Below are 21,595 nucleotides of genomic sequence, written 5' to 3'. Positions count from 1 at the left end.
TTGTCAGAGTTAGATAAATTAAATATTACAGTAACTTTAAATCGGAATTTTATATTTGAACCGTTAAACCTATTAAAACCTTTCTGAAGAAACATAATGATTTAGTATTTTTGGATAACGATGAAGGAAATACTGCAGTAGCAGCAAATCTTCATAATTATATTAAAGCTGTTAAGCTTATTAAAAACATTCTAAAAGGAACATTATTATTAATTTTTCTTGTATATCGATGAAGGCAATATTGCAGTAGAGGATATTCGCGATGTTTCTTAAAACAGTTGAACCTATTGAAATCTTTCAAAAACAAAAAATAATTATTTAGTTTTCTTAAAGAAAGAAAAAGCAATATCGCAGTAGCGGCAAATCCTTATGATTATGTTCAAACTATCAAAAACCTTTTAGAAAATGATATGGTTGATAAGAAACCTATTGGAAACTTTCAAAAGGAACTTAACTATTTGGTTTTCTTTAAGGCCGCTAAAGAAAATGTTATAGCAGCGGCAACTCATGATCATTGTTTCATTAGCTTCGGGATCGAACAGTAAAATATCAACAATCTCAATTCTAAATCTGCCTGAGTTAAACTTTAAAGCCGATATCAGGTTGCGTGTGTGCGATATACCTCATTTACCTCATGTCGGTCATTGTCGGTGGTGCAGTTTCTTTACACACCGACCGAGTCCTGGAATCACTCGTAGATTAGAACCGATATATTTATCAATCAAATGGCCATCACGGGTATACGGGCGAGTAGGGGGCGTCATGTTTTTATCAACTGATATTTCTAATGCATTGTGACTCTCTATTTCTCTCTGATAATTATCACGATTTTTCGCTACTGCAACATTGCCTTCATTGACCCTTAATAAAACTAGATTATTATGTTTATTTTGAAATTTCACAATATGTTTCCTATACACAATATCCTTTTTTACGAATTTTTATTAGGTGTAACTCTTTTAATCTAATTATCAGGATTTTCCGCTTCTGCAGCATTGCCTTTATTGTCCTTCAAGAATACTAAATCATTATATTCCTTTTAAAAGCTTTTGATTGGTTCCTTATACAAAATATTATTTTCGAGAGGTTTTTACGAGCTTAAATATAATCAGAAAGATTTTCCGCTATTATAATATTGCCTTTATCCAACTTTAAGGAAACTAAATCATTATGTTACTTTGTAAAATTTCCAGTATGTTGTTTATACATAATTTCTTTTTTTTTCCTTTTAACAAATTAGCAATAATCATAAAGTTTTTCCGCTACTGTGATATTGTCTTATTCACTTTTTAAGAAGACCAAATCATTATATTTCTTTTAAAAGGTTTCAATAGATTTAACTATCTTAATAGACATAACGATTACTTGCTACTGAAATATTGCTCTGAACAGTATTCAAAAGAACTGAATATTTATAATTCTTTTAAAAAATGTTAAAAGGCTATTCTTTTAGATAAGTTTAAATAGGTTCAACTGTTTTAATGTAATCATTACGATTTTCCGCTACTGTAATATTGATTTTTCATTCCTGGAGAAAACTAAATTATAATGTTCCTTCTACAATTTAGCTTCTTTGCATTTAGCTGCCTTTAGGAAAACTAAATCATAATGCTCCTTTTGAAAGTTTTTAAGAAGTTTCTTATAAAAAATATCATTTTCTTCTACATTCTTCACTACTGAAGAAGCTTCAATATAATCATACGATTTGTTTCTACTGTAATATTTTCTTGATAAGTCTTGACGAGAACTAAATCATGAGGATTTCTTTGAAAGATTTCAATTTATTCTACTGTTTTAATATAATCATCAAGATTTTTCGCTATTGTATAAAATTGCCTCTAGCGGCTTTGAATAAAACAAACAATTATATTCCATTTAAAATATGTCAATGGACAATAATAATAATGACAGTAGGGACAAAGGAAACTTTCATATTAATATAACATTTACAATTAATAAAATATTTGTATTGCATCATTTGGTCATTTAAAATAAAATAGACGAAGTCCACTCGAATTAAATGTTTATTAGGGGAAACCAGTCCGAAAAATGTATAAACGAAAATTTTATTTCGGCTGATATCGACATTTAATGAACAAATGCGGAAAGTATTATAATCAAAAATTAAAGCTGGAACATTCATTTTAAAGATAGCAATATTGTTAAGTGAATATTAGCCTTTAATCCCATATTTAGGCCTTAAAATCACTACGCAATTGAAACTATTTAGAAAATTTTATGATCGATGAGACTGTATTGCCACTATTTCGCAACAATGACAATAAAGAAACATTGTCTCACAATTTTCCGCTAATACCCCTACTTCTTTACTTTGCTTTCAAAAATATTTTTGATCTTCTTCACTAATTGAATAAATTAATTCGATTTTTAACCGAATAGTAAAATTTGTATGCAACAAAAGCGAATTTTTAACTAAACTTGTAAATATTTAACAAAGAAATCAATTTCTAAGGAAGCAGTGTATCTTTTAACCAAGAAGTTAGGTTTTCAAACAAGAAGTAAAATTTTTAGTTAGAAAAGGAATTCTTAACAACAATAAGAACAGCAATTTTTAACAAACAAGATTAATTCCAATTTAAAAATATGATAGTAGATTTTTCCGTTAAAAAGAATAACCATTTATCGAAAAATAGTTAAATTTTCTGTTTCTGTTCTTTTAATTCAGTTCATATTTTTGCAAGAAGCAAGGAGGAAAAGTTTCTTGAAAACAAGAAAAAATAAGATTTTTCAAGAAAACAAAATCGTTAACTTTAATTTGGTCAAGCATTTCAAAAAATTGTTATTCATTTTCATATTTTACATGATTGATGTCCCATTCTAGTTACCGCCCCCCCCCCCTGCATTCGGCAGCATCACATAATTTTTGAACGGCCACTTACTTAACCGAAAAATAAAAATTAAACTGAATAAATGTTTCATGATGGCTTAATTATGGGAAGTGGTTAATAAAAATTATACATTGCCTGCGGGCGATAATACTAGAATTAGTACCATCTGAGGCATCAGATGAATCATAGGTCACTGAGGGGACATTTGTTAACTGTACCCATGCGACTAAATTTCAGAAGTGCGCTAAAATCACTATAGACAATTGTTCTGGGATTAGACAGACAATTACTCTAACGAGGTATTTTCAAGTAATAATAGTCCGCAATTAAAACAATGACTTGTAACTGCTGACGGCCAAATAATTTTCAATACAATACTTTAGTGGTAGAAACATTCATTTTCAAGCCCAACACTTGCATGAAAAATGACAATATCTTTATGGACATTTTTTTCAGTATTTTTCTTTCTACCTTCCGCCATAACTTTGGATGGTACTGACATATTTGCATCACTTTTTAATGCGAGTAATAACATTCGAAAAGTACTTCGAAAATTAATTTTTAAGGATGTTTGAAAAAAATTAATTCTTTTTCTATAATCCAAAGTTTCTCATTTCTTTTTTTTTATTTAGAGCATATTAATTTGTTTTCAAATGCTCATTACTATATCCTAATTCAGCGCCATACCCATTTTCAGTATTAAAAAAAAATCTTTTTATATTTGGTCAGACCATGAGAGAGCATTGTATTTTTAAATACTGCTCAGGTGAAAAATGTAATTTAACAATATATCATTTTTGGAATGGGTGTTTAATAATTTATTCATTAAGATTCCATTAATAGTTATTATGTTACATAATTAAGCTTTATAAAAATTTTTGCAAAATAAATTAGAGGCTGTGATTTTCCTTGTATGAAATTAAACAATTTCCAAGTGTACATCTATATAAGATTGAATATATTTTAATTTTAAATCATCAAAACCGACTGATTTTAAATCTTTAAATTTTTGCAAATTAAAAAAAAAACATTCAAAATTAAATTTTTTTCTGTTGTATAAATATTAAATATTAAGGAATTGCAAATGTTGCAAACTGAAGAATTTTTCATTGTAAATCTTCAAAATTGAACTACATATACAAAATCAAAATTGCAATATAACTCGAAACTATAAACATTCAAAGTTAAAGAATCTTTAATTTTAAGCATTCTTTAATTTTGATGATTAGTATTTCAAATTTATTCAATTAAAAACTTAGAATCGGAACCTTTTAACTTTCGATCCTCAAAACCAAACAGATTTAAGAATTTCTAATTACGTATATCTGAAATGGATCAATTTTAAATTGCAATTTTAGAAAATTGAATAAATTTTAACTTTCAATTTGATAAACTGATTAATTTTTAATTTTAAATTTGAAATATCCTGTTTCAAAAACACATTCTACATTGTATCATTTTTTATAATACACATTAAATATTAAATATTTTTATTGCAAATATATCCAAAATTGAAGAACTTTACATTATAACTTTTCAAAATTTAACTAGATATTTTTTTTCCATTTAAAATATTATTTTAAACTGTAAAAATGACAAATTATTGATTTTCAATTGCCAATCATCAAAATTAAATTATTAAAAAAAGCAAACCTCTAAACGTATAAATCTTGATGATTGAATAATTCTATTTTCTCAAAATTCAAGAATTGTTTATATAAATTCATCAAAATTACACAATTATATACTTCAAATATTTAAAATTAAAGAGCTTTTAATTTTTTAAATTAAGAAAGAGAGATTATGCAAATATTTCAGTTTTACAATCAAGGATTCTGCAATTTTGATGTTTTTTGTTAAAAATTTCGTCAAATATTAAGGTAAAGATTAAAAAAAATTGACTTCTGATTTCCAGAATCATTTAAACTAAAGAATTTTTATTTGTACGTTGTTAAGATTAAAGGGTTTTTAATTTTGTATCTTCAAAATTGAATCATCTTTAATTTAATATCTTAAAAATTAAGCTATTAAAAAGCCTTGCATTGCGTCTTTTTCTAATTGTATTTTTATGAATTCGTTCTGAATTCTTTTAAATTCTTTAAAGTTCTCAAACATTTTTTTAACTTACTTAAATTTTTCTAAATTTCCTCAATTTTATCTAAGTCAATAAATTTGATTTTTAATTTACAGAGGGTTTTATTTAATTGCTATTATATATAAATTGATAAAATTATCGAAGAATGAGAATTATTTTAAGGTATTTTTTCAAATAACTTGGCGTTTCAAGAGTTTGGAAAATCTCATTGAATTTCAGAATATTTTAAAGAATTTAAAATTTTCGTATTTCCAGGAGATTTTAAAATATTTTTTGCAATCCATTTGAAATTCGATCTCAATTCTTATTAGTTCATCCTAAATTCGAAACTTATTTCCAACTTACTAAATTCAGTGAATTTTTTTATATTTTTGAATTTTCAATTTGATTAAATTCTTTGAACTAGTCATTTTGTTGTTAGAAATTAGTGAGGTTTCAAAGATTTGAAGAGTTTTAAAATTACTTTCCGAATTCCATTCAATTTTCGTTAATTCACATAAATTCTTTTAAATTTACTCAGTTCCACTTAATTTGATGGGTTTTATAAACATTTTTAATAGACTTGTTTAATTGATCCTAAAGTCTTTTAACTTTACCTGGAACTCTTAGGAATTCCATCAAATTTTTTTAAATTCCTTTGTATATTTCAAGCTCATTCCAATTTTTCTGAATTTAATGCAGTATTTTATATTTTTTAATTGTTTCTTATTCATTAATTTTTTTAATTCACCTTGAATTTGCAAGATTTTGGTTAAATTCTTCTCGTTTTCCTGAAATTACTCCAAACTCATTTTTATTTTTCGGAAATAAATAGCATTTTTTTAATAATTTTTTTTTATTTATCTGAATTATTTAGAATTTAGCTTCAATTTTTTTGAACTGTTGTGAATTTATCCTTAATTTTTTACACCATTAAAAAATTAATTAATATCTAAAAAATTTCAAAAACAAGAATTGAAAACAATTGAGTTTTGATTTTCAGAATCATTTAAACCATTTAAAATTGCAATTTTTTTCTACGTGTATTCTTGTCAATTTATCCTGAATTCTTTTTAATTCTTTGGAGTTCTTTAACATTTTTCTAGCTTACTTGAATTCTGACAAATTTATTCGATTTGTCCCGAGTCAATGAATTTTGTTTGAATTTCAAAAAAAAAGAAATTTCAAAAAAACAAATTTTTTTAAATGTCAAAAAAATTTTTTTGCAATTAACTTAAAATTTCCTCTAAATTCTTATTAATACATCTTGAATTCTTTTTAACTCTTTTGAATTTTTCTAATTTCACTCGAATCTACTCAGATGAATGAATTTTCATGAAGTTTTTATTCAATTCATCTTAAAGTATATAAAACTCATCAAATTCTTTGGAATTTCACCAAATTGTTTTAAAATCTCTTTAATTTTTTTAATTCATTCCAAAATTACTAAATTCAATTAACTTTATCATCTTTTTTAATTTTTAATTTAATGAATTTCTTTCTTAATTCAACTTTATTTTTTATCAATTTTATCGAATTCTTCTCATTTTCCTCAAATTCTTGTAAATTCACTGAAATTTTACTCGAATCAATGGAATTTTTTTTGGATTTTTAAAACTATGTCCAATTTCTAAAAATTATTTTAATACGTCTTGCAGCTAGTAGGAACTTTCTTGGTTATAAGTTAGCGGGGTTGCAAAGATTTAAAGAAATTTCAAATTATTTTTAGGAAATTATTCTGAATTCTTCTTAATTTAACCTAATTATTCATTTAATTCTTTCAGAATTTCATTGAATTTTCGTTAATTTACTTAAATTCTTTCAAATTTTCCTAATTCTACTCAATTCTTTTGTATTCCCTTGTATTTTCCTATGCGTATTAAAATTTTTCTGAATTCAATCCAGTGTTTTCATAATTTTAAATTGTTTTTAATTCATTTAATTTTTATTAATTCACTTCCAATTTGTATGAATTTGATCAAATTCTTCTCGTTTCGCCTCCATTTCTCTAAATTCATTTCAATTTTACGACAATGTATTGAAATTTTTTCATTAAAATTTTTGTTTCAACTTATTCGAAATATTTTGAATTTAGCTTTAGTTTTGAACTGTTATAAATTTATCCTAAATTTTTTACCCCTTTGAGCGCGAAAAAATACCCTACAAACTGTCAAAAAGTTTTCCTTGGTTCCTGCATTCTATCCTTTAGAGATTTACGTTAGGTAATTCTTTATTACTAAACGTAAATATATTTTTATTATTTTTTAAAACAAATACCGACTGTTTTTATGCATTATGATCTTTTCTGCTGTTAAAAATCCTATTTATAAATGATACTATTTTTCAAATAAATTTACTGAAAACTATAAAAAAAATGTTAATGTGAATACGCTAGTAACTCTAAAACAAAAGTGAAAAAAATGTGCAAGAATAGCATAATGAGGCCATTATATAATTTATGGAATTGAATAATGCTTAAACAAAATTAATAAATATCTAGAAAATTTTAAAAACAAAACTCTAGAAATAATAAAAAGGAAATCTATAGATTTTCTTTTTATTATGAGAAAATCAATTATTATATTTGACCATATTACTTTTTTATAGTAATACACATAAAACTATAATGCAGAACAAAAAAAGAAACATTAAATATCATCAAAACATTATATATTTTATAATAAATAAATTTTATTATAAATATTCAATTCAATTAATTAAATAATGTCAATTTTCAGACATTTTTGCACAGTTTAGTTTTTTACCTTAAGGCCATGTGACGAGTGGGTCACGTGACCAGATTCCTACCTTACCGCCACCTTTCTTATTTCCCAACTTATCTTCACACGAAGCGCTACACCGAGTTGAAAATTTGGGATAATAAATAAAAAGCAATAAGAAAGGTGGGTCTGGTCTTAAACTTGAATAATTATAAAAAAAAGAGAAAAAATTTATTGACATCAAAAAACTTTTTTTATAATTATTAAAGTTTAAAACCAGTCCCACCATTCTTAGTGCTTCTTGTTTAGTATCCCAAATTTTCAACTTTTCGTAACGTTTCGTGTGAATATAAGTTGCGAAATAAAAAAAGTGGCGGTAAGGTAGAAATCTGGTCACGTGACCCACTCATCACATGGCCTTAAAGTTAGGTTTGTATTCGAGAAAAACAAATCATTTTTTATCAGAATGAATTCGTACATTTTAAAGATTTGAGATAGGTTTTCGGTTAGTTCAGGGAAAATTAAATAAAATTTCAAATCGACAATCGGGTTTTTTTTTTATCGTTGAGCCAATTATCCTCGCCTCGTAAAGCGTAATCATATCAGAAAAGGCTAGTTGTTCACGGATCGTAAACCTAAAAGTGATGAGTTGTATTCACCATATTATTAATGCGCTCGAACCCATGAATATTGACTTTCATTATCCTACCAATCATGTGTATACAGTATCCTATAATTATTGTAAAGGTTTGAAAATCCAGCGAGAAGAATTTTTTTTCCCGTACCGGTTATAGATAATCCGGAATTTCTCTCACTAGAAAATAAAACACGCGCGCTAAGCGCGTGATTATTGGTTTTTGTTTTTCTCACGCGATTTTTAAATAAAAATATAAAATTATTGTTAATACATTTTTATTTTATTTGGTGGTATCTATCAGCACAAATAATACAAATTAAAAGTAAGCACAATATTCTTAATGATTGATCAAAATTTATACATTAGCTTCAAAAATAATTTATAATATTTTTATGCAATAGAGTGGACCGAAAAATCTAAAATAATTATATTTATTAGCAATCACACTGAGAAATTCCATTGTAGCCTTACAAACAAATTTAAAAAAAATTTAATTAAAAAAATCTCACCATTGGACTGGACTAGGTGATCCAAAAAATTCAAATTTTTAATTTCTTTGCGCATAAAAAAATGGGGGTTTAATTTATTTTTGGGTCAAGTTTAGCGATAACGTTATAAATATATTATTTCGAGAAATGAAAATAATATAATTTTGTTAAATTCTACCTAAGGTTGCCAAAACAAACGTTGTTTGTTTTGATTTTAGGCCATTTTTTCACAGGATTTGTGAAAAATAGAAAAAAATTTAATCTTGGTCGTGTAATTTTTTTGTAAGTATAAGACCTGGGAAAGAAAAAAAAAAGTTTGGCATCGAAATATGATATTTTGAAAATTGAAAATATTATATTTCAACTAAAAAAATTATTTTTTTCTCTTTTTCCGCCAAAGAAAAACTTCCATTAAATTTTATATTTATAATTTATAACTAAATTAAGTATTTTAATATATGCTATAAATATTAATATATTTTATTTAATATATTTTAATATTTTATAATTGAATATTTCAATTTTGATGTTTAAAAATACCAATTTACGACATAAAACACGAACAAAGCCTAAAGTTTTTCAAAATTGTGACATTAGCTTTCATCTAAAAGTAACGTTTTTTGGTTAAAAATAACTTATTTGCGGTGAAAAGATGTTGAAATAACCTCAAATTAGTAAAAAATTGAAATCCTTTATGAAATCTATATCGATTTCCGATAAAAAATGCCAACAGAACCTAAAATTGTTGACGAGTTGAGGATCTTCTTTGAAATATGATATTTTAATTGAAATTTTTTGTTTGTTTAATAAATCGTATTGTAATAAAAATTGTGAAAATATTTCAACTTTTGTTAAATTATAATTATTTTTGTGTGAATGCATACATTTCTAGTGTAAATCCCCAATAAAACATCAAATTGATTGGAAATTATGAACCTCTAAAATCTATTGGTTCTTGTTTATAAATCGAAATTTCTGGACAAAAACGTTAATAAACCGGAAAAAACGAAAATTGAAAAAAATGCATCTTTAAAATCTAATAATTTTCAATTAGATTAAATTTAAATCAAACTTATTTTTTGTATGAAACTAATTTGAAGCCAAATGCACTAAAGTGAAACACATAATATTTTTAATAAGTCATTACATAATTTAAAAGATTAAATTTCATCGCACAAGAGTATTTAAGAACGACGAATGTTTTTCAATTCACATAAGGTTTACTATGATTGTTCTCAGTCAAAGTGATTATTTATTGATTTAGTTTATAAAATTTTAAATTTAAGTTAACTTGAAGAGGGATTTGTCGTCATTTTTAATTTTTCGCCTTTTCATGCGACATAACCTCTATTTTTCCTAAATACCAGTTATCATAATTTCCGTTATTCCGAATCCTCATTTGGCATAATTTTCATACGTTTAAATTTCTATTCCAATAATTTTTTTTATTCTTAATTTTATTTCAATGCGATTTATCTTTTTTCGAATTAGTATTTAACATAAGAGTCATTTTTCCGAATTCGTACATAACCTAATATTCATTTGTACGAATTTCTAGTTCTCATATTTTACATTTATTCGAATCATCATTTGTCATAATATCTTTTTCCCAAATAATCACATAACCTAGCATTTATTTACATGAATCGCCATTTGCCATAAATTCCCACTTATTTGAATGGGCATGTCACAGAAATGGCATTGCTGCTACAACTCATTCGGCCTAAAATAAATTCACAAAATCAGCCAATCAGGATTTTTTATTTGATCTTCGCGCCTTTATTTTAGACCGGCTGAGCTGAAGAACAAATGCATTTTTTGTGATACGGCAATTCGATCAAGTAGATGTTATGACAAATGACGAATCGTGTTCATAAATGTTAGGTTATGTGGTAATTCGTGACAATATAAATGATGTAAAATGACCACCAGAAAATTCGAAAAAATAAAAATTATGACAAGACTGTTCGACAACTTGATTTTGCAACAAGTAAAACTTAGGTTAACCTTCGGAACACACTCTGGGTCTCACAGACCCTTAAATATTTTTCCAGTATTTTAGTTTTTTTAAAATATTTTTATTTATATATAAATAATTCTAACTTTTTCAAACAATCCGAATTAATTCTATCATTTTTGAAGAATATTACACAATTTTGATGTCTTGATTGGATGAGTATTTTCAAAATGGTAGAACTCAGAAAAGTGCCCAGGGTATAACTGACCCACAGGGTCTTACTAACCCACAGTGTCCTCCGTGATCGAAAAAATAGGTGTGTGTTCCGAGGGTTGAAGTTGAAGTTGGGTAATTGATTTGAGGGGTAGAGAGGTGATGGCACGAGAGGAAACGATAATATAGGTAGGATATGATGCGTTCGGATACGATAGGATATGATAGCATATGGTAGGATAATAATGGATAAGATAGGATAGGACAGAAAAAGAGGATATGACAGAATAGGATGGGATGTGGTAGGATAGGACAAGATAGTATATGATAGGATAGGATAAGGTAGGTTAGAATTGAATAGGATAAGGTAGGATAGGATGGAATAGGATGGGATAGGATAGGATACAAAGAAAATGTGAAAGATGAGAGTGAGAGACGCAGGGGACGTTTCAGATCAATCTACCACAATCACTAAATATTTTAAATGGAATAAATATAAAAGTTAAATATTTTAAGCACTTTAGCTGTCACTTAAAACTTGGACTCATTTTCGTGTAGAAAAAGGAACTAGATAAAATGTAAACTCTTTGCTACTTGTTTCAATCGCTGGGCTACCTCTTGCTACTTTTTAGGGTATCATAACCCCGGGTAGAAACCTGTATATTTTCGGTCAAGTCTTAACCCATAGTAATCTTTCTCAGTAAGCAACTAGAGAGGCAGATGGGCAAGTACGAGAAGGATGTGAGACGTAATGTAAATAAATAGGGAGAGAAGATGTTGCGATTGAAAGAGTAGGTGATAGGAGGATAAGCTTGCTTGGAAAGTAGAACAAGGTGGGGATTAATTGTGAAGTTGGTGTAAGCGGAATATGGGAAGTTTAAAGTTGAAAGTGGAAAGCTGTAAGTAGATGTGACAAAGAGCCTGGAAGAGAGGGTGAAAAAGTTATGGTAGGGTAGTGTGTGGAGATGAAGTTGGGAGTCAGAGGTGGGAGAAGAATTATGGACTGGTGGAATAGTGTAGTATGGAATTATGGTAGGAAGTAGGATGGTGACAAGGAGATGGAAGAGGAAAAGTAGGAAATGAGTAAGTAGATATTGAATGAGGAGGTAAAGCAGGGTAAGTATGGATATAAAAAAGTAAGGGTAGGGTGCTAAGTTTCGTGGAAGTTGGAATATATAGATGGGAGACAAATAAGGACTGGGAAAGTAGTGCAATATAGGATGATGGTAGGTAGGTAGGGTGTTATCGGGGAATGTGTTGGAAGAGAAAGTTGGGTTGGAATTAAGGCACGGAATCGATAGCTAGGTTAGGGAAGTAGCAATAGGAGGGAAGGGGGTATTTAGGCTAACAAGGGTAGAGTGAAGCAAGCATTAAGTGAGGATGTGAGGGAAGAGTAAGCATGTGCAGAAGCGCAAGGTGTAGATAAGATAAAAGTAGAGTTGGTGGAAGCGGAATATAAGAAGTTGGAGAGCAGCAAGTGGAAAAGGAGAAGTGAAATGGATTCAAAGGTGGGGAACAGAGACTGAAAAAGTAAGAAGAGATTAATGTGGGGAAAATGATCAAGGGATGCGGGCTTTAGCTGTTACGTATGAAGGATTCTAATAACATTCCTCTTAAAATGGAGTGGAAGTAACAGAATATATATAAGGAGAAGCATATGAATATGAGAAGTGACAAAGGAGGACAGGGGTATTAAGAATAAATAGAGGAAAGTAAAGAAAGCATTCATTAGGAATGTGAGGGGAGGTTAAGCATGTAAAGCAGGGGAAAGTATTGATAAGACCGGAAATAGCGTTAATAGAAGCGGAATATAAGAAGTTAGAGAGCGGTAAGTGGGAAAGGGGAACAGAGAATGTTTGATGGGTATTATGAAGGGAGCGGTGAACTAAGGAAAGGGTAATATAGGAAAATTGCGGGATGTGAAAAAAGAGCAGAATAGTATGATAGTAGGTAAATAGGTTTTGTCTAAGCAAAGGAAAGGGGTAGAGTAGAAGAGATTTTAGTGGTGTGGAAATGTGTAGTAGAGGGTAAGGGAAGGTGAAGTGAAAGAAGGATAAAACAGGACTGGAATTGAGCTGTTTTAGAGTAATACATTATATGATTCTTGCAGGTAAAGAGGTTTTGGTTGAGGAAAGGAAAGGGATGAAGTGGAAGGGAATGTAGTGGTAAGAAGGTATGTGCTAGAAACGAAAGGGAGTTGAAGTCAGAGAACAATAATATACGGTTAGAATTGACAAGTGTGGGAGTAATTCAGTATAGAATTACGTTGGGTAATATTTTAATAAAAGAAAGGAAAAGAATTGATTGGAAGGGAAGTTACTAGTAAGGAAGTGTTTGGTAGAGCAGAAGGGACGTGGAAGGAAGAGATCAATAAAATAGGATAGGATATAATAAAAAAGTATAGAAAGAAATACAGCGTGAAAGGGGAATGAGGAGGGGAGAGGATATTTGGATCCATCCACTATAACCACTAAATTCTCTGAATAAAATAAAAATATAATTGTTACAAAATTTAAATACTGTATTAGATTAGCTACAAAACCCTTTTTTTGTTCTAGTTTCATACTTTGAATAATTTTTCTAGAAAATAAATGGAAATCCCTCATGATTATAAATTTTCGAGTGCAAGATTTAGAAAAGAATAGAATAATAATAAAATGATTCATTTTAGCATGTTACCAAAAGAGTAGCAGAAGAATCTTAGAAAATGGAAGGAATTTTGTTAGAGGGTAATAAAAAATATCTCTGGAAAACCAAGACGTAGACGTTATTGGAATTAAGGTACATATGGTAGGGGTGGAGAAAGGGGAGGCATCTGTTGCGCCTCCGTGAACAACATTTACATAATCGTCGGGCTTTCTTGAGTGGCAGGCTACGTTTCCATGTCTCGTCCCCTTTCTTTATTTATTCTTTTTTCTTTTGGCTTTATGTTTCGCGTGTACATTTCCCATTGTTGAGAAAGTCATCTCTTTAAAGGCTGGAGACATCGTCTTTCTCTAACGGCAATTCAGAAATATATAGAAAATACTAAAGAAGATTGGATCGTGTGTTTTTTAAAGTATACCAAACATTTTTTACTTCCTTTGTTATTGTGTTTTATTTTTGTTTCTTTGTTTTGAAGATTAATGAATAAATTAATTTTTAATCCAAACCGATGAATTTCGAATTAAACTGTTGAAAATAGTTTTTTTTTCATCAAACACCTAAAAATTTTACTCACAAAGATGAGTTTTCAACCAAAAAGATTAAAGTTCTACCTAACAAGGATCTTTAAACAGAATACCTGAATTTTCAACCAAATAGTTAAATTTTCAACTAAGATATGTAAATTCAAAATCAAATAAACTAATTTTCAACGAAACAAAATAAAGTTATTATCAACTAGTAGAATGCAAAGGGCAACAATGAATTTTTAACAAAATATTTAAAGCCTCAAACAAATTAAAAACTTTTTAAAACTGTAGTTTAATTTTCTAACCAAACAGAAGAATTTTCAACAAAATATTTGAGATTTTGAGCTGACAAACGGAATAATTTAGAAACTTTTTAAATGTTAAGCTGAAAAAAAAGAATTTCATAATAAGCGAAATCAATTTTTAATTTACAAGAAATAAAATAGCTACGTTTTAAGATAATAAAATAAATTTTTGATACAAAGAGTTCACAGTAAAATATTTTAAATATTTAAATAAATAGTTTAAACTTCAACCTTGTGGTTTATTTTTTCACCAAATTGTTGAATTTTGAAACCAAATATATGCATTATTAAAAAAATTTGATTTATTCCAATAGTTAAATTTTAAAATAAATTAAAAGATCTTCAGGAAAATTTTTCTCTACAAAGTAGTAGCATTTTACACCAAATTGCTAATTTGTCAACTAAAAAAATAAATGATCAACAGAACATGAAGTACTGAACATTATAGCTAAAAAAAAATTAATTTTTAAATCAAAAATAGTTTAATTCAAACAAAAAAGGCGAATTTCCAACAAAATATAGAAACTCTTAACCAAAACAGTTTAATTATAAACCAAGTATTTACATTTTCAAAGCGAAAATATAACTTCAATTGAAAGTAGCGATTTTTAACCAAAAATTGAGTAGTTACTATTTCAGCGATAAAAATTAATTCTAAAAAAAAAAAAAATAATGTTTGGAAAAATAGCTTGATTTTCACCAGAGATCAATTTTTAAATAAAGTCATGCATTGGAAAAAAGAATTAAAAAACAATGTACAAGAAAAGGGATCAACATTCAGCCAGAGTTAAATTTTCATCGAAAAAGTTCATTTTTTAATCAAGAAGTTTAATTTTCTAAAAAAAAGATGATGTATTACGATTTCTTAAATAAAAATCTCCGATTTAAAAATTATCGGAAATCTGTATTTCTTTATTAAATTTACTCAAACAATGGTAATTTCTTCTAATTTATTGAAAAATTGTACCTATTTTTAATATCTAGAATTCCTATTAATAATATTATTAATATCTATGTTATAAAATGGCATAAATATGCATTTATTTATTAAATTTGTTTTATAACATAAGCAATTGATTTAGATTTTTCAGAAACAAAAAACTAGGCCTTGTTTTTATATACAAATGAATCAAAACATGGAAAAGTAAAGTCTCGAATTTCTTTTTAATCTTGAAGTAGTACTTTCACGCATTATTTCGTTAATATAAAAATAAGCCATTTCTTTCAAAATTGAAACGTTTTAATTATTATTTATAAAAAGTGTTATTACCGATATCATTATTCATTGCCGAAATATAAGTAGTTGAAAAAGAGAAAATCGTTTTTTTTAACTTAAAGAAATGGAAACTTTGCTGTTAAATAAATAATGATAAGACAAAATTATATTCCCTAGATTAATTTGTCCAGAAAAACTGTGCGACGTATAGTACCAGATCATTAAACGAATGCCCTGTTCAAAATTAGCCTTGACTTTAAAGTTGATGTCATTATCCATAAATTCAAAAGATAATTCAAAATAGTTAAAAAATTGTTAAAAAGTTAATTAAATTATGCTAAAATGAACCATATTTTTAGTAATTTGACCTTGCAGGTACTAAATAAGTATGTGAGACAGACCAAAATAATGTTCTGATTTTTAAGGCATTTTTGAACCTCAACTTAATCTCTTGGCAGAAGCTACTATCCGATACTATCCTAGTCTAAAATTATAAAAGCAAATTAAAACTCATAGATCTAGGATTATATTCTGGAAGAGAAAAGTTCTTGAATAGACAAATAAACCATTTTTAAATTGTATTTTTCTGAATACTATTTGTAAGGATTGTCTCAACTGATTTTTCGAAAAGTGAACTTTATGGGTAAATGAAGATTTATGAGGAATGGAAATACAAAATCAGCTCAGACAAATCTTTTTGAAATTAAATTAGCCTTTATCTAAAGAAAAAGTGATCATATCGGATTAAAATTGTATCCTCGAGACTAGTTTGTCTACAGAAACTTGTTTTGTTCCATTGTGCAACGAAGAGGATCATAAACTGGTACTCTATTAAAAATAAGCTTTGACTTTGAAAGGTGGTAGCGCCGTCCAGAATAAAGACAAAAATATTTTTTTTTTGTCTTTGGAAAATAATTAAATTTTGCGTCAAATGAGCCCTAGTTAAAGCAATTTAGCCTTGTTGGTACTGAATATTATGCTTTAACGTCAGCTGTTGACAGAAGCTACTATCCGACACTATCAATTGCCAGTGTAAAATTGTGAAAACTGAGCCAATTCGAAATAAAATTTCTATTCTCATCTATTTGACCTGCTACAGCATAAACTTATTTATACATCAAAGAAAAGGGCAAAACTGGAGAATAAAATAAACTTTGAGTTCCGAAAGAGGGAATATGGAACAAACTCAGTAATTCTTCATCATCTGGACGAGAGCCTGTAGTAACCCGGGATGGAATAAAAATCTTATTTTTCTTTCATAACTAGCCGGCTTTAGATATGAAATAGAGAACTACTACAGGATGGTAGCAGAATTATGCATTGGCTCATAATCTGGGACATCCAGTCTCTATAGTAGCCCTTCTTTGCTTGAAGAAGCGATGCCAAAGCACCCCCAACATTTTGCGGGGGTGGAAACTCGAGAGACAGATAAGGGGTGGGGTAGTTGCGAAGGGAATGATATGATTTGCATGTCGTGGCGTGAACTTCATGCCTGCCAACGTGACGAGCAATGCTGCATACGAAATGAGCATGAGCCGCCCAGTCTCCGATGTTCCTTTCTTGAGACATCATCGTCCAACAATGAAGCCAGACGTATTTCTTAATCTCCTGCCTGAGTTGTCACGGCGGTTTTGGGAAGTGGAAAAACAAAGAGGTATAATAATGATCAGAGAACTTAATTTGGCTTCACGAAAATGATGAATGTCATTTGTACAAAATTTGTTATCCAAATCTAGCATCGGCTCAAGGAACGCTGTATCAACAGAGATGTTGACTCACTGGAATCTATGTTCCTACTGTTAGGTTGTCATGTTGGGAATTCCCGAAAATGAAACCAAGAATCCAAGGAACTTTGGACAACCATAAAATGTTGTTGTTGTTTGTTATGCAAATACGATGCAACTAATAGTTTTCCAAAAATTAATTTGTTTATCAATGTTTTCAATACATGGCAGATATAATAAGGGATCGTAATTAAATTACGCAAAGAATATATTTCTCCCTCCTATCTCTTACTGTACGTAATTTTTAGTTCTCAGAATGTTTTGCTAGTTTAGTTTTGAAATTCCCAAGTTTGTCCTTAAATAATTTTTCATTTTCGTTAATCATTAATATTCAAATAACAACATTTTAATTTTGTAATACTTTGAACATAGTATCTTTTGTGAACGGAATAAGAGAATATTTCGGATACAAATTTAAACTTTGCGAATTTTTAAATTTATTTGAAACTGAAAAATGTATTTTCTACAGTAAAAGATGGCTTTTTAACAAAATACTTGAATTTTTAACAAAATGCTTGAATTTTTAACATAATAGTTGAAGTTGGAAACTCAAAAGATGAATTTCCAATACAAAAGTGTCAGCTTATATTTTAATCCAGAAAGATAAAATTTATAGCTCAAAAAGGAAATAATGGTTAATCGAAATTGTTGAACTTTCAAGCTAAAAGACGAATTTTCTCTACAAAAATTGATTTTTTAAACGAAAATTTGATTTTCCAGCGAAAAAATTAATTTTCCACGAAACTAATGCATTTTTACTCAACAAACATAATATTTCAACCCAGACCTTTTTTTATTTTTTCGAAAAAAGAACCATTTTCAACTAAAAAATATTAACTTAAGAAAATAAAGAAATTACATTTTCAGTTGAATAATTAATTTAAACCAAGAAAGGCTTTTTGACTGATCAGTTAAATTCTTAACCAAACAAATAAGGCTTTAATGAAAAATTTAATTTTTAACAATTTCGTTTAACTTTTACTCAAGTACTTGAATTATTAACTAAAAAAGATTTATTTTCAAAAAAATATGTAGTTAAACTTTCAACCATATATGAATTTTTAAATGAAAATATAAATCTTTGAGAACTAAAAATGTATTACTTAACAAAGTGAATCAACCGAATGCTTCAAACAAAATACTTGAATAATAAAAGAAAACAATTTTTATCCAAAAAGCTTCATTTTTATTTGAAAAATAATATTTCGAGTAAAACGGATAAATTTTCAAATCTAAAAGATAAGTTCTGTAAAAATAGTTCAATCATAAGATAAAAAATATTTTAAATGACATTTCACGATAAAAATAGGAATTTCCTAAACAAGAAATAAGTTTCCACGAAAAAACTGGAATTTTTAATCCAAAAAGACGAATTTTAACAAACAAACAAAAAATGAAATTTCTCCTAAACCAGATGAATTTGTGAACAATTGTTATTTGATAATATTAAATAGAAAAGACAAAATAAATAAAAATAGAAAGAGGATTTAGTTGATTGTCTTCTTATACTTCTTTTCTCTTTTTTATTTTGGTCCGAACTTGGTTTTCTATTTCAGAATTTTTTTACTAATGATATTTTTAATGTCACAATAGGAATATTTTATGGTGGCTGTAAAAATTTGGGGGATGGCTTCTTGAATTGAATTTGAGCTATTCTATACATCAAGTTGATTATTGAACGTTAAACATGATTTTAAATTAGATTTTTTCTAATTCAAATTTCTTAAATTTTAATATTAGTTTTTTTATTGTGAAATATTTCACCCTCTAAAATTAGAAATTTTTGTATCTGGAATTCAGTGACTGTCAATTAGTACAAATATGCTGATTCAATTAGCAGTAATTACTACATGAAAGTGAACTATCTAAACTCGTAATTATAGTTTTCTCAAACATTTTTAATGTATGGGAGAGTAGTCGACAGTGTATAATGAATCCATAATAGATTGAAATTATTCAGAATACTCATGTATGTGTACAACACAGATAGTTAATTTTAATTATTAGTTAAGATACTATACGTGTCACGGAATTAAAATTAAAATTAATTATTTAAGTTATATTAGCACTTTTTATTGATTCTGAATGAACGCAAACATCTTATTCATTTATATTTTATTTATTTATATTTTTGATGCAAAGTTCAACTTTAGAATTATACGAATAGCGATTATATCAGAAAACAACAAAAACGAAACAAATAAACCAGTGTAAAGTGAAAAATTAATTTAAGTAATTTATTTATTAGAAAATTCATTACAAAAATAATTAAGGAAACCCAACTAATTTTGGTTGAAAATTAACTGTTTTTGATTAAAAAGTTTACTACTATATGTTTCAAAAAAAATTAATCTTTTTTGGTGAAATTTTTAATTCTTTAACGGAAAATTAATTATTTCGTAAAAGATTTAACAATTTCTTAAAAAAATTTTCCTTTTTCGGGAAAAATTTGTATTTATTGAGTTAAAAATAAACTCTTTTATTTAAAATTCATATTTTCGGGTTGAAAATTTGAATTTTAGACTTTAAGATTCAGCAACACGGTTGCAATTATTTTCTTTATTGACTCAAAAATTTCTTTTTGGCTTAAAATTGACGAAACCTGTAAAAAATTTGCTAAAATTTGGTTTGAAAATTCATCCTTTTTAGTAGGAAATTCGTATTTTTTGCCTAAAAATTAAATTGCTTGGTTGAAAAACATTCTACAAATTTGTCATTTTAGTTGAAATTTCAAGACTTTGATCTAATTTTTTTAAAGTTTGTATTATTTTAATACCAAATTCATTATTGTAATGTGAAATTTTACTATTTCTGTTGACGATTCATAATTTCAGTTGAAAATTCAACTCTTGTCGCAATTTTCCTAGTGTGTTGAAAACTCATTTTTTTTACAGAAAGTATCTTTTTTTTATTAAAAATGTAATCTGTACATTATTTGTTGATAATTTTTTCTTTAGTTGACAATTTAACAATTAGGTGGAAAATCTAACTATTATACTGAAAATTCTTTTTTTAAATAAACAAATTAACCTTTTTAACTGGAAATTCTTCTATATTCTATTTTTAGATAATTATAAATATTTTCAGCTGATAATTCATCGATTCTGTAGAAATTCGTACTTATTGCTTGAAAATTTAACAATCTTAGAAAAAAATCGCCCTTTTTGGTTTGCAGTTCAACTATTTGGTTGAAAATTAAATTTTGTCTTCAAGTTGTGCTTTTTTGTTAAAATTACATATTTCCAGGTCAAATATTTGTATTCAGACTTGAAAATTCAACAATTTGTTTGAGCCTTTTTCTTACTCGATTGAAAATTTTATATGTTTGAACAGTCCTAATTTCGCTTTGAAAATTCAATTTGGAATATTATTGAAAAAATGCTACTTTTTTGTTGAAAATTAGTTGTTAGTTTTCGTCAAAAATTTACTTTTTAAGTTGAAAATTTCACAATTTTATTTCTGGTTAAAAATTAATCATTTTCTGTTTTGTTAAAAAATTTATATTTAATTAAAAGCTTATTTTCTTCGGTTGAGATTTTATCTACTTGGTTGAAGGTTAAACAAATTTGTTACAAAATCATGCTTTTGTTGAAGATTCATTATTTTGGTTAAAAATTCATCTCTTTAGTTAAAAGTTTAAATATTGTGTTAAAAACTAAAAATTTCAATTGAAAATTTATCTAGTTGCGTAAAAGTTAAACTAACTCAATAAAAATTTATTTGTTTGATTAAAGCCTCATTTCTTCCAATCAGAATCGATTAATTTGTTTGAAAATTCATATTTACAGATGAAAAATTCAATTTCTGTAGACAAAATTCATCTTTTAGCTTAACAGTTCAACAATTTGCATTAACCTCCTTTTTTTCTTGTCGTAAAAATATTTATTTGTTGGAAATTCGACTGTTTGGTTAAAAAATTAATAATTGTAGTTTGAAATTCATCTTCTTGCTCGAAAATTTAACTTTTCCCTAAAAACTTGTATTTTTTAATAAAAATTAGTAATTTTGTATTGAAAATTTACCATTTGATAAAAAATCTCTTTCTTTTTTAAAATTAAAATTGATCCTTATATTTTGACAATTCAACGATATTGTTTTATATTTATTAAATGTGTTGGAAATTCTTTTTCTTTGTCGAAAATTAAACTGTTTTTCTTGAAAATTCTTCTTTTTTATAAA

This window comes from Belonocnema kinseyi, chromosome 7 (assembly GCF_010883055.1).
Source record: "Belonocnema kinseyi isolate 2016_QV_RU_SX_M_011 chromosome 7, B_treatae_v1, whole genome shotgun sequence".
In the NCBI taxonomy this organism is placed as follows: Eukaryota; Metazoa; Arthropoda; class Insecta; order Hymenoptera; family Cynipidae; genus Belonocnema; species Belonocnema kinseyi.
This window is presented reverse-complemented; position numbering follows the sequence as displayed.